General features: G+C 40.7%; 2 pseudogenes; one reads left to right on the forward strand and one right to left on the reverse strand.

Moving 5' to 3' along the window:
- LOC109250432 (tRNA pseudouridine(38/39) synthase-like) overlaps nt 1–13,144 on the forward strand; it is a 92,460-nt pseudogene that overhangs the window by 63,731 nt on the left and 15,585 nt on the right.
- LOC128774032 (U2 spliceosomal RNA) lies at nt 10,303–10,465 on the reverse strand (annotated as a pseudogene).

Genomic DNA, 13,144 nt, shown 5'->3' on the forward strand with positions numbered 1-13,144 from the left:
GGATAATTACAAGTTGGAACACTTGCTACATAAAAACAGGCAAAAGATGGGAGAACCGGCAGAGTGAAGAATAATACAAGGGAGCAGGAGACAGAATGCTGTGAAAAGAAACACGTAGGCTCTAGAGCCCATCTTGACTCCGTCACGGACTAGCTTCACGATCTTGCACGAGCCATTTAGCAGCTTCCTGGCTTTATTTTCCTACGTGTAAAGTGGTGTTACCAGTATCTGCCTCAGAGGTGTGAAAGTCAAATGAGTTATCAGATGTAGAATTCTTAGGATGCTCCCTGACACACAGTAAGTACTCAGCAAGTTAGCTTTCCTGATGCTAACTTACAGTTATTGTATGAATTAGACTCACCGACTGCGAATGAAATTATAAAATGAGATGCACAGCAAGGTAACATTTTAAAGAGACCGCATGCATTTATTACACAAGGACGGTGCTTTCTGCAGGGCCATCTACCATTGTCCTCTTTATATTGTGCTATAGAAATAACAAACAAAAATATCCAGGGCACACAATGCTGTTTCAAGCCTATCTGCTATTTCCTGAACCTAGAATGCCTTCTTTATCCCACTTTTCTTACCCCCAACATTGTGAATCACCTCTGAAACGGAAGGTCTGCTATCCGTGTCCTCCAAGAAGCCACATCTGCCTCTTCTTCCTCCCGGCTTGCGTATCTCACAGGGAAGGAGGAACAAACACGTTGCAAGTCATAGAATTTTGTGCTCCGACACTGTATTCTGATTTGTTTCCGTTGCTGTTCGCCACAAGAAGTTGTGAGTGTATCAAGGAAAGGGACATTGTGTCACACTTATCTCTATTTTCAAATTTAGCTGTAACTAAGGCATAGATTTTCAATAAATATTGAACGAGTGAGTGAATAAATGAATACTTTCATTGGCCTCTCGCATGATCAGAGTCCAGAGTGCTAACCATTACACGATGGAACCATCCTCTCGCATGATCATTGTTAACTTTCCGCAATTACAGCTAGGAGTAGATGAGTTACTACTGCGGTAATGACAAAAGCAGGTAATCAAATTGCCTATGAGAAATAGTAGGAGCTCCAAAAAGTACTAGTTAGCACTGGTTCCTAGCTCTTTGTGAACCATATTTAATCTGCTTAACAATTCCATTAGATGATTCCAGTTATGCTCGTGTTTTCAGAAGTAGAAAATGAGGCTTGAAGTTAAGCTGCTTGCCACAGATCATAAGCTAACCAAGTGGGTAAAGCCAAAAATATCTCCAAGACCATTCCTCGCTTTGTTAGACTCCTTGGGCTTTTGCAAGCTACAGTAACATTGGTTTAGAATCACGTTTGAAAGTTTTCATGATAAATAGGATAGATCTGCCTCTTCCTCTTGGGGATGTGCAATATATGTTAGCACACGAAAAGCGCCACAGTCCTGTAATGAAAGGCTTAATTGCTTTCCTTAACACAGCTTAGTTCCATTGACAGAACTTTGTTTTTCATGAGAACGCTAAAAGGGGGGTTCCGGTCACTAATTTTACTGTGGAGAGGTTTCCCCACGTGTTCAACAAGCAATGTGACACAACTGGGTATCCGACAATTTGACTTAATGCTGACACGATCTGCACAGAGACAGCATCTTATCCCACAGGTGAAGGGCTCAGCTCTGCAAGACGGCCTCACACCTTAGGACACTAGTCAAAAGGCCAGGTTATCATTTGTGCTTTTGACCAACCAGCTACAAATCAGAGGTTCCTGTAATAGGCTCCTTCCTTGGGTTTGATTAATTTGCTAGATCACGTCACAAAACTCAGAGGGCTTTTATTTATTAGAACGCTGGTCGATTATAAAAGCATCTAACTCAGGAGCAGCCAGATGGAAGAAATGCACAGGGCAAGGCCCTCTGTAGGAAAGAGTATCAGTCTCCTATTTCCTCGACATGTTCACCAACCCAACCCAACCCGGAAGCTCTCAAGAACCCTGCCCCTTTGGGTTTTTATTGAGGCTTCATTACATAGGCATGGCTGATTACATCACCTGCCATTGATGATTGAGTCAACCACCAGCCCCTTCCCCCTCCTGGAAATCAGGAGGTGGGACGATTCCCACCCTGTGTATTCATGATTGATTCTCCTGGCAACCAGCCCCCATATTAGAAGCTTTCCAAAAGTCCCCTCGTTAACCTAAACCCAGTCATGGTGGACAGGAGCTTGTTATGCATAGCAAGACCTTCATGGCCCTGATACAATTTCAGGAACTGAGGGTAAGATACCAAATATTATAAGAGGATGCTCCCATTGTCCTTACTATTCAGGAAATTCCAAGAGTTTGAGGACCTGTGAGCTGGGAGCCATGGAAAAAGACCAAAAACATATAAGAAATAGATATTTGGTCATTCAGACGACCAAAGTATATTTCTCATAAATCACAATATTGCAAATACCAATTCATATGAAAAAAAAAACTAGGATTCTGAGGTATATACCTTGGGAAGTGCTCACTAATCTATGGAAATAAAGCACAAAACTTAGTCTCAAATGATGTAGTATAAAATATGCTGAGTCTGTTTAGTTCCTAAGCTCTTCCAGAGTCCAGAATGTTGCTGCCAACTGAGATCCTTTAGATAGGAATAAGGCAGGGATAAGGTCTGCCTGTATGCAAGGAGAATATGCCACTTTATATAAGCCCAATTTTGTGTGCTTTGCTGTCAGCAAGAATTTAAGTATATAGTTGACCCTTGAACAACACAGGGGTTAGGAGTGCTGACCCCCTACATAATCAAAGATCCATGTAAAACTTTGGACTCCCCCCCAAACTTAACTACTGACACCCTACTGTTGACTGGAAGCCTTACCAAGAATAGTCAACTAATACATATTTTGGACATTATCTGTATCATATACTGCATTCTTACAATAATGTAAGCTATAGAAAAAATGTTAAAATCATAAGACAGAATACATTTATAGTACTGTACTATATAGAAGAACAACACATGAGTGCATTTGCACGGTTCAAAGCCGTGTTGCTGAAGGGTCAAGTGTATATGCAGAGACACAGGATGCTTAACATATATATTATGCGTTTGGTGATCATGACACTGCAGTACTTAATGTGCCCTATCAGAAGAGTCCATTTGGGTTTTTAATATTCATTTTTCTTTAAATTGAAAAATCTGCCTCTGCAAGGAACTCATTTATAACTCCGGCTGCACATCCACGGGACAAATGACAGAATGGACAATCACTTAGAAAAACTCCATAAACGAAGAGAGCAAATCTGTGGCTATTTTGTGCTTTGCACCCTTCTGGATTTCCGGGTTAACCATCTTTTAACGGCGTGTTGCCCCATGATATCAGTGCCTGCATTTAGTTTTATAGTCGTGTTGGCACCAGGTATCGCTACTTAGCCTTGAACTACTGAGGAAAGAGGAGGTATGGGCTTCATATCTAAGTGATCCCTTTGCACCAAATAAAGGCTAAATATGCCACGGTATGTCGTACAAAGTAAGAGTTGAAAATGGCTTGACGGTAGAGAGATGATGGGGGAGAAACTGAGACCTCGGGCAGTTCTTGGTATTACAGGTACTATAGAGCCCAGAGATACGTGGGCCATGGCACCCAGTACTGTGTACGTGCTTTGGGCAGTGGTCTTGTTTCCACAGATCCTAGGGTTTTATTGTCATTTAGCTAATTTAATTTTCCTTCATAATACCCTAAGAGCTCTTGGAACAAGTTTGCACCTACAAGTTGCACTACTGTTTGATAAGTAGAAGGTGGTAAAAGATGTAAATCCCATAGTTGAGAGGTCCTCAAGGAGGACAGTTGGGAAATACGGGGAGGCACCGTGGTTGTCGCAAAGACCGGGGACCGCTGCAGTTAACTGCTTGTGATTTAGAAGACAGTGGCTACGTGTCCCGCAAATGCCCAGCATAAACTTGAAAAACAGAATTGTCTTGCCAAAAGTGCCAATAGTGCTTTGTTAGATTAATTCCTACACTGTTTTGGTCACAGTATTGTTAGGGATATGTTGTAGCCCAGCTCTAACCCTTGCGCTGGGCCACATGATCCGTGTATATTGATAAAAGTTACTTCGTATATGGGGGCCCACAAAATAGGGGCTGCCCCAGTAGCCTGGCCCACATCCCAAATCTATACCTAAGTCGGCCTGCACTTCCAAGAAACACCTGTCAAGGAGTAGTAACGTGCACCAATCACTGTCCTCCAACTCGGCTTTCGGTAGCTCGCCTTAACCTAGAAAACAGGACCTGTTGGCCTTATAAGGAAATCCCTGGTCTTTAGCCAATCATATACTATTTCCACAGTGCCTCTTCTGGCATCGCATAAAACCCGTTCTTGCCCCAAATCTTTCTAGAACAGTGTTTTGCTGCTTGGGGCACTGTGCTCCCCCAGTGCATGGATTTATTTTCCTTGAATAAGGGATATCAAACTCCTCACTAAATCGCGGTTTTGTCACTTGACAATTATTCTACCAATCTGCCTCCTTGCCCTAATATTTTCCTATTCTCTTTTCTCTTTCATTCACAATTAGTTATTTATATCTAACCTTCTCACATAAAGGATCCAAGGGTGTTGGTATGTGCGTGGGGGCTCCTGATTGGCTAAGCAATGATGTAAATTGGACTGGAATTACTTGGTTTATATCTCTATAACCACTGTCCTTTTTAACAGCGTTGATCTTTAGGTCTGTATCTGTTATTAATGCCATAATCTAGTCTGTCTGAAAGATTGACGTTTTTCAGCCTTTCACAGTACACAGCCCGGGGTTCATTCCCCACCCCCCATTTTATTTGCATACAGTACAAATTTCTTACTCATTCTTTGCTCAATTTTATTATTTATAAAATGGGAAAAAGGCACAGAGCTCATAGTTGTGAGAATTATACGAGAAATAAGTGAGTACATGGGTTAGGTCAATGACTACACATAGCAAGTGGTTAATAGGACTTAGCCACAGAAAGCTTATATGTATTTGAGCGCCTGGGTGACTCAGTCCGTTGAGCATCCGACTTCAGCTCAGGTCATGATCTCACAGTCTGGGTTCAAGCCCCACATCAGGCTCTGTGCTGACGGCTCAGAGCCTGGACCCTGCTTCGGATCCTGTGTCTCCCTCTCTCTCTGCCCCTCCCCTGCTGGCAGTCTGTCTCGTTCTCTCTCAAAAATAAACATTAAAACAATTTTAAAAAGCTATATGTATTTTTTTCCAATGAATACGTTTGGATTTTTGATAGTCTCATTAGAAAGATAACTGACATTTTACTGCTGAACAGGAACACAGAGCTATTTCTACGTGCAGCAAAATGGAGCACGGAGAGGAGAGTCACCAGTATCCAATACAGACAACTCTAGAGCGTCTTCTCATTTTCACTTGAATGTGTTCCTACTTTGCCACCCGTCCACCCTGGAGCTAATTATCTTGGAGACTATTATTTACATTTATTTGAAATTTAAATAAGAGTGGAAAAAACAGGGTGATAAGGGACCATTTATTTCTAACACTTAGAAATCAAGCCGTATTTTATAAATGCAGAAATTACTTTTTTCAAAACTAGGCTAAAAATTTATCATCTGATGTTTAAATATTCACCGTAAATTTGAAGAATAGCATGTCAAGTGCCAGAACCCATTTTTGATCGTCTATCCTGTTCAGTGGCAGTTTGGGCCAAGGAAACGTGGCTTATTTGGATTTTTTGAAAGGCATGTTTCTCCCTCCCCCAGAAATGTTTTGATACTAGTTATCATTAATCTCTAAAGAAGCAGAATTAGGTTATTTTTGTCTCAATATAGTACTTAACTCATTAAGCCATAATTTAACTGATTTTTTTTTCAAAGGCTTGTAGTACTTATCAAAGTAGACAGAATCCTTCATGTTTTAGAAATTACCTGTGGAAAAGTGTGTTTGAGATTGCTTTTTATTTTTGATATTTTTTTTGCCATGCCAATCACAGTGGCCTAGTAGCTGGGACATTTTCAGCTCTGTGTCACTGTGTTTCTTTTGCGTTGGAAAAGTTTAACCTATACCTGAACTTCGGGTATCATGCTGCCCAGCTCATTATCTTTGCTTCAACACTGTTATTAAGAAATACCGTCTTATTAGATTAACCGGAATCTTTCAAAGATTTACTGTCACTCCTTCTATGGTGTTTCTCCCCTTTGATGGGAAGGAAGAGAAGATAAAGGCAAGGGGGCAAAAGTGAGATCCCTATACAAAACAAACACCTCAGCTTTTTTTCTCATTTCCATTTTTCTCGGAGATGTATTTACAGTTTGTATTTCTGGAAAGCCTTTTTCATTACATGATGCATAAACATGAAGGATGTGTAGTGATACCCATGCTGTTTGTGGTTGGTTTGCTCTTTATGCTTCTACTTCCTTGCCCTTGGCAAGAAATAAAAAGTGATTTTGCAGTTTTCTTCACTGCCTTTTTATGAGTATAAAAAAGTACTTACTCTTAATGTTTTTCATAGATCTTCTAGTAAGGCAGTTGTCAAATAAAACCTTTCCTCTCTGGGTTGTTGATTTTTATGGTCACAACCAGAAGGTACATAATTTCAGTCATTTGACGCACGGTGGGATTAAGGCAGAAAGGATTTTTGCATGTTGTCCAGTGTGCGTCGTATGCCAAATAAAGTGGAAGGGACGCAAGCCTCGATCGGTTCCTGGTGTTTCCTCTTACACCAAAGCTCCTCTTGGAGTTGCTGGAGGAGTTGAAAAAACGGTAGACACAGAGGCTGGCGCCTGCTATTGCCCACAAGCCCAGGCATCCCCAAAGCAAATGCCTCGAATTTTACTGGGGTCTTTTTCTCGGTTGGGTATTGCATCTGGTCTCCTTCGTGGCGCTAGATGTCAGGTGATGCAGACGGGTAGAGGGAGGTGATTGAAACCTAGATTCCAAATGGCAAAGTGGGAGGCTATCCGAAAGTAGTTCACGTGTTTGTATTTGTTTCCTGAAGTGTGATGAACACAAAAGGCAGCTAGGACGGCATAAAGCATGCTCCAGTGGGGGCTGCCAGTGAGTGCTTATGGCTCTGTTCCATTGGGACCAAGTAGCAGGAACGCTGAGTAACAGTACCCATCTTCCCAACAAGCTGAATATCATTAGCAGAACGCCTTGTGATGCTCTGCGTCTTCTTTGCACTATCTGGAATTCTGTTTGGGTCCTCGTCTTTGTTTTATGTGATTAGAATTCACTGTCGCTCAGTGTTCTTCAAATTGTGCAATTCAGTGGTTACGACCCACCTCACACAAGGGGCTGTCCAATAGTCAAGGATGATGAATAGTCTCTATTAGCGTAAAGAGCCAATAATTTGTCAGAGTCATGTTCTAGATGATATAATTGTCCATGTATGCTGAGGGGATTAGAAGTGGTTAGAAAAACTGAGGGCCCAGGGCATGGGTGAGGTGGACACCAGTGGTTACGTTGTTAGTGATTCAGAGTGTTGTGTTCTAGATTCCATGTGAAAATTCTCCAGGGATATTTGGTATCTGTTTCCAATGTTTCCAATTTTACTCAGATACTTCTGTAGTAAGGGACTGCATTGGGTATATCTCCTACCATCCTGGAAAACTTGGACTAAAGTATAGGCTAACTATAATCCTATTCCTTTTTTAATATTTACTTATTAATTTTGAGAGAGAGACAGAGAGTGAGAGTGGGGGACAGAGAGAGAGAGAGAGAGAGAGGGAGGGAGAGAATCAATCTCAAGCAGGATTCCTCACTCACAGCATGGAACCCAACACGGGCCTCGATTCCAGAAACCATGAGATCACGACCTGAGCTGAAACCTCGTCAGGCATTCAATCAACTGAGCCACCCAGATATCCCACCGCAATCCTATTCTTTTTTTTAAATTTTTTTTTCCAACGTTTTTTATTTATTTTTGGGACAGAGAGAGACAGAGCATGAACGGGGGAGGGGCAGAGAGAGAGAGGGAGACACAGAATCGGAAACAGGCTCCAGGCTCCGAGCCATCAGCCCAGCGCCTGACGCGGGGCTCAGAGCCTGACGCGGGGCTCGAACTCACGGACCGTGAGATCGTGACCTGGCTGAAGTCGGACGCTTAACCGACTGCGCCACCCAGGCGCCCCTCACCGCAATCCTATTCTTGAGGGTTATTATAAGATGCATTGAATGACCCAAACAAACCCATAGTATAAACAGCAATCTCAGAAAAATAGCCATCATGTTTTCTTAGCACAGCAGGAGAAAGATTCAAATCTTTTATTATGTTGTGTATTAATATTAAGGGATAAGGCTACAGGCTCAACTCCCACATTTTATCAACTACTTAGAGTCACACAAAGTAAGGAAGATCTGTCTTTATTGAGGATTAAATCTGATTTATGTCAGAAAGCTGTCATAGAAGGATAGATGGTATTATTGGATGGCCTAGTGAAAAATCTATTTCCATTGTTGAAACCTACTTGTAATGGATCTGGGAACAAATATGATTAGCAAATGGAAACTTTCACCATTTATGTCCTCAATATCCTAGGATTACCACAGGGATACAGTGGCAAATGGTCAAAAAGTATAAAACTCCTAGGGGGGGCTCTTCCCCTGTCTCCCCAAAAATGGTGGTGGATGTGTTAATTAACTGTGGTAATCATTTTACAACGTACAGGTATATCTAATCACCACGTATACCTTAAACATAATTTTTATTTGTTGATTATACCGCAATAAAGGTAGGAAATAATTTTCAGCTCATATTTAGTGATTTTAATGTTATAACAAAAACGTTCATGAACTGAGATGTTACCTGGATTACATATACAATTTAATGATAAAGTTCACAAAATGTTTGTTGTTATTTCCCCCTTAAAGTTAAGCAGCTTTTGTGCTTCAATATAAACACTACTTGGTTTAATCCTAGGAGGCAGTCTAACTTATTTTAGAGATTCAGAGAGGTCAAATAAATATTTTTCACTTTTATATTTCTTATCAATTTCTTTAAAAAAAATTTTTAATTTTATTTATTTTTGAGACAGAGACCAAGTGGGGGTTGGAGAGAGAGAGAGAGAGATAGAGGGAGGGAGACAGAATCTGAAGCAGGCCCTGAGCTGTCAGCACACAGCCTGATGTGAGGCTCCAACTCGCCAACCGCGAGATCCTGACCTGAGCGGAAGTCGGACGCTCAACCGACTGAGGCACCCACGCGCCCCTCTTATTAATTTCTACATGAACACATGAGTGCCTATGTGCTGTGCTAAGCCTTTTTTCCTCTTATAATGTATTATGTTTACGTGCGTTTCAGAACAGGATGTTTCCTAATATAAGAAATCCATTTACATTTTTAAATATGCAACGGCAAGTGAAATGGCACTGAGTGTTTAATTTTTAAAGATTCAAAAAAATTTTTGAGCACATTTGGTACAGTGTTATATTAGTTTCAGGTGTGTAGCAGTGACTCGACTTGTCCGTACATTATGCTGTGCTCACCGCAAGTGTAGCTACTATCTGTCAGCCCACAGCACTATTACAATATCATTGACTGTATTCCTTATCCTGTACCTTCCACGTCTATGACTTATTCCACAAGTAGAAGCCTGTGTCTCCCCCTCCCCTTCACCCATTTTACCCATTTGCTCATCCTCTCCCTTCTGGCAACCACCAGTTTGTTCTCGGTATTTATAGGTCTGATTCTGCTTTTTGTTTATTCGTTTGTTTGTTTGTTTGTTTCAGATTCCACATATGAGGGAAGTTATATGCTATTTTTCTTTTTTAGTCTAACTTACTTCACTTAGCTTAATACCCTGAAGATCCATCCAGGTTGCCTCAAATAGCATGATCTCATTGTTTTTTCATGGCTGTGTAATATTTTGTTTATACATGTATACTATATATATAAATGAAATATATTTATATAAATATATATAATATATACATATGTATATAGAAATATATGTACATATAAATATAATATATAAATATATATGTAAATATATTTAGTATATATATGTATATAAACTGAAACATATATACTACACACACACACATCTTCCTTGTCCATTCATCTATCAGTGAGCACTTGGGTTGCTTCCATATCTTGGCTACTGTATGATGCAAAAAACATAGGGAACAGTCTCTTTATATATCTTTTAAATGATTTATTTATTTGTTTGTTTGTTTATTTATTTATTTTTGAAAGAGAGCACGTGTGGGGAGGAGTATACAGAGAGGGGGACAGGATCTAAAGCAGGCTCTGCACTGACAGTAGTGAGCCTGATGTGGGGCTCGAACTCAACAACCATGAGATCAAGACCTTAGCCGAAGTTGGGTGCTTTAACAGATTGCACCCCTCAGGTGCCCTGGCAACATTTCTCTTTAATAAATGGTGCTAGAAAAACCAGACAGCTACATGCAAAAGGTTAAAACTGGACCTCTTTCTAAAAGTATATACAAAAAGAAACTCAAAATGGATTGAGGACCTACACTTGATCTTAGCCAAAAGGCCGAGAAGCGATTGGATTGAGGACCTAAATGTGAGACCTGAAACCATAAAAAAAAAAATTCTAGAAGAGAACACAGGCAGTAATTTCTCTGACACTGGCCATAGCAGTATATGTCTCCTAAGGCAAAGGAAACAGAAAGCAAAAGTAAATTATTGGGACTACATTAAAATAGAAAGCTTTTACACAGTGAAGGAAATGATCAACAAAAGAAAACGGCAACCTACTGAGTGGTAGGACATATTTGCAAATGATATATATGTGACAAAAGGTTAATATCTGAGGTATATAAAGAATTTCTAGACCTCAGTGCCCCCCCCCAAAAAAAACAATGAAAAAAATGGGAGGACATGAATAGACATTTTTCCGAAGAAGACATCCAGATGGCCAACAGACACACGAAAAGATGCTCATCATCGCTCATCATCAGGGAAATGCAAATCAAAACCACAATGAGACATCCCCTTTCACCTGTCACAATGGCTCAAGTAAAAAAGACAAGTGTTGGCGAGGATGTGGAGAAAAAGGAACCTTTGTGCACTGTTGGTGGGAATGTAGAGAGGTGCAGCCACTGTGGAAAGCAGTGTGGACATTCCTCAGGAAATGAAAAATAGAACTACAGTATGGTCCGATAATTCCATTACTGGGTATTTACTGAAATAAAATGCAAACAATGCACTTATATATTTATTGCAGCATTATTTAACTGAGATATGGGTTAACCTGTTATTGATTCTCTTTTTCCTCAGAAGTACCAAATACACCGAGAACAGTGAGCCATCAGAACAGAGGTGGCCAAAGGGACCTGGAAGAGCCAGGCCTCAGGGCCTCTTCTCTGTACTTCAACTCAGGCAGTTTTGCTTTTACCCGTTGTAGATATTGGGCCTCTATGTATTACTTTTTGAGAAACAAAATTGAGCTGTTAGCAATTGTTTAAAATTCCCAGTACCTCTCATCTCCACAAACGTAGCAACGGGGGCTGGAGGCTGAACTTAGCAGCATTTGCATTCATTCCTGACTCGAGTTTTCGGGTCTGGTTTTAGGCCAGGCCTTATCAATGCTCAGGCTAAGTCATTTCAGGTGTGAACCAAGACTTAGGCAGTCACTGCGGGTTCATTTGAAATAAACTGCTGCTTCTATCAATTTTATTTCCACCATTTCGATAGTCATATTGACATCATATAGAGCTAAGTTGGCCCCGAAGTATTTTCAAGGTCAGTACTTAAGAATGGGCTGACGAACCTGTATATTTGTTGCATGCTGAGATTTATAAAGAGCTTAGTGCTTTTTACCACTCACTTCTTTGTGGGAATAAATGTCAATTTAGACTATGGAGTAAGCTGGGTCTGTCGCTCATGATTTGATGGATTTGGTGAGTGGTTGGGCATATTAGCTTGAGGGCTCAGTATAACAATGACTCCTCTTCCAGATGATGCTTAAGACATTTAAATTACTTACAAATTACATAGTGCCTAATTCTAAAAGGATTTAAGATAAGACGCAATATGAAAATAATTTTAAATGCTGTTGAAATGCAAAAAAAAAAAAAAAGCACACGTAGGTTCTCCTATGTGTATGTATTTCTAATTAAAAAGAGGGGAGAAAGAATTAGGTTAGAGCCTGGGATGAATGAAGTATGGAAACTGAACTCTGACTTTCACAGCCTAAACAAGAAGCAGAATCCACTGGATAATATTGTGTCATTTTCTGATGAAAAGAAAGAATTTGAGCTTCCAAAACTGTTTTCTTGACATAAATTCTAAGAACGGCATATAGGGGAATCCTTATCCTCAACTTCAGTGTTTTTTTTTTTTAGATTACAATTTTCTTTTTTTAAAAAGTTTATTTTTGAGAGGGAGAGACTGGGGGGGGAAGGGTAGAGAGTGAGCAGGAGGGAGGATCTGAACCATGCTCCCTGCTGACAGCAGAGAGCCAGATGCGGGGCTCGAACTCACCAACCACAAGATCATGACCTGAGGCGAAGTCTGACAACCGACTGAGCCACTCAGGTGCCCCTTAAATAACAGTCTTCAAGTGGCTGCTTCTTCAATAGATGCACTAGAAATGCTGAGTGTGCTATCACGTCAGATTTCAGTGGAGGTACAAATACTGTAATGACAGAAAAACGTGGGGCCAGGGCCTGGAGTATCTGCAGGAGGGAATCCACGAGATCCTCTGTACTTTCTCTCAAATTTGAGACCTTGGCTCATAGTGCAGGTTTATTGTGATTAATAGGGACGAAGGATTGGAGAGGACACAAAAACCCATTGAGCAATATCAGATTAAGAGCAATGGAATCTTACGTTTTTGTCTCGTGTCAGTATTTTCCGTAAAATTACAGGCCCTGTAACCTTGAAGGGTCCTAAAGATTGGTTTGAGTGTAGTTTGGGGACAGGACAGTCTCTATCCTCCTGGGAATGGGAGAAGGGTGATCTGAATAGCGACATTAAGGATTGAAGCTGAGATTAAGAATGAAACAGTTGACCAGAAGCATGAATCCAAAAGGGCTGTGGAGAGGGTCATTAGCAGGATAAGGTGACTCGATAAACACAGAGTAGGTGAGAGGAGAGCTAGCGGGGGAAGAATGGAGTGTTAGGCATTTTCTGGAGATACTGGTAGGGAGGCTTGCCAAGTTTATATGAAGCTCACTGGTACTTTCCACTTATGGGCTACCAACTCGTAAAGGAAATCAAG

This window comes from Panthera pardus, unplaced genomic scaffold, assembly GCF_024362965.1.
Source record: "Panthera pardus isolate Hobbes unplaced genomic scaffold, ASM2436296v1 HiC_scaffold_27, whole genome shotgun sequence".
Taxonomy (NCBI): Eukaryota; Metazoa; Chordata; class Mammalia; order Carnivora; family Felidae; genus Panthera; species Panthera pardus.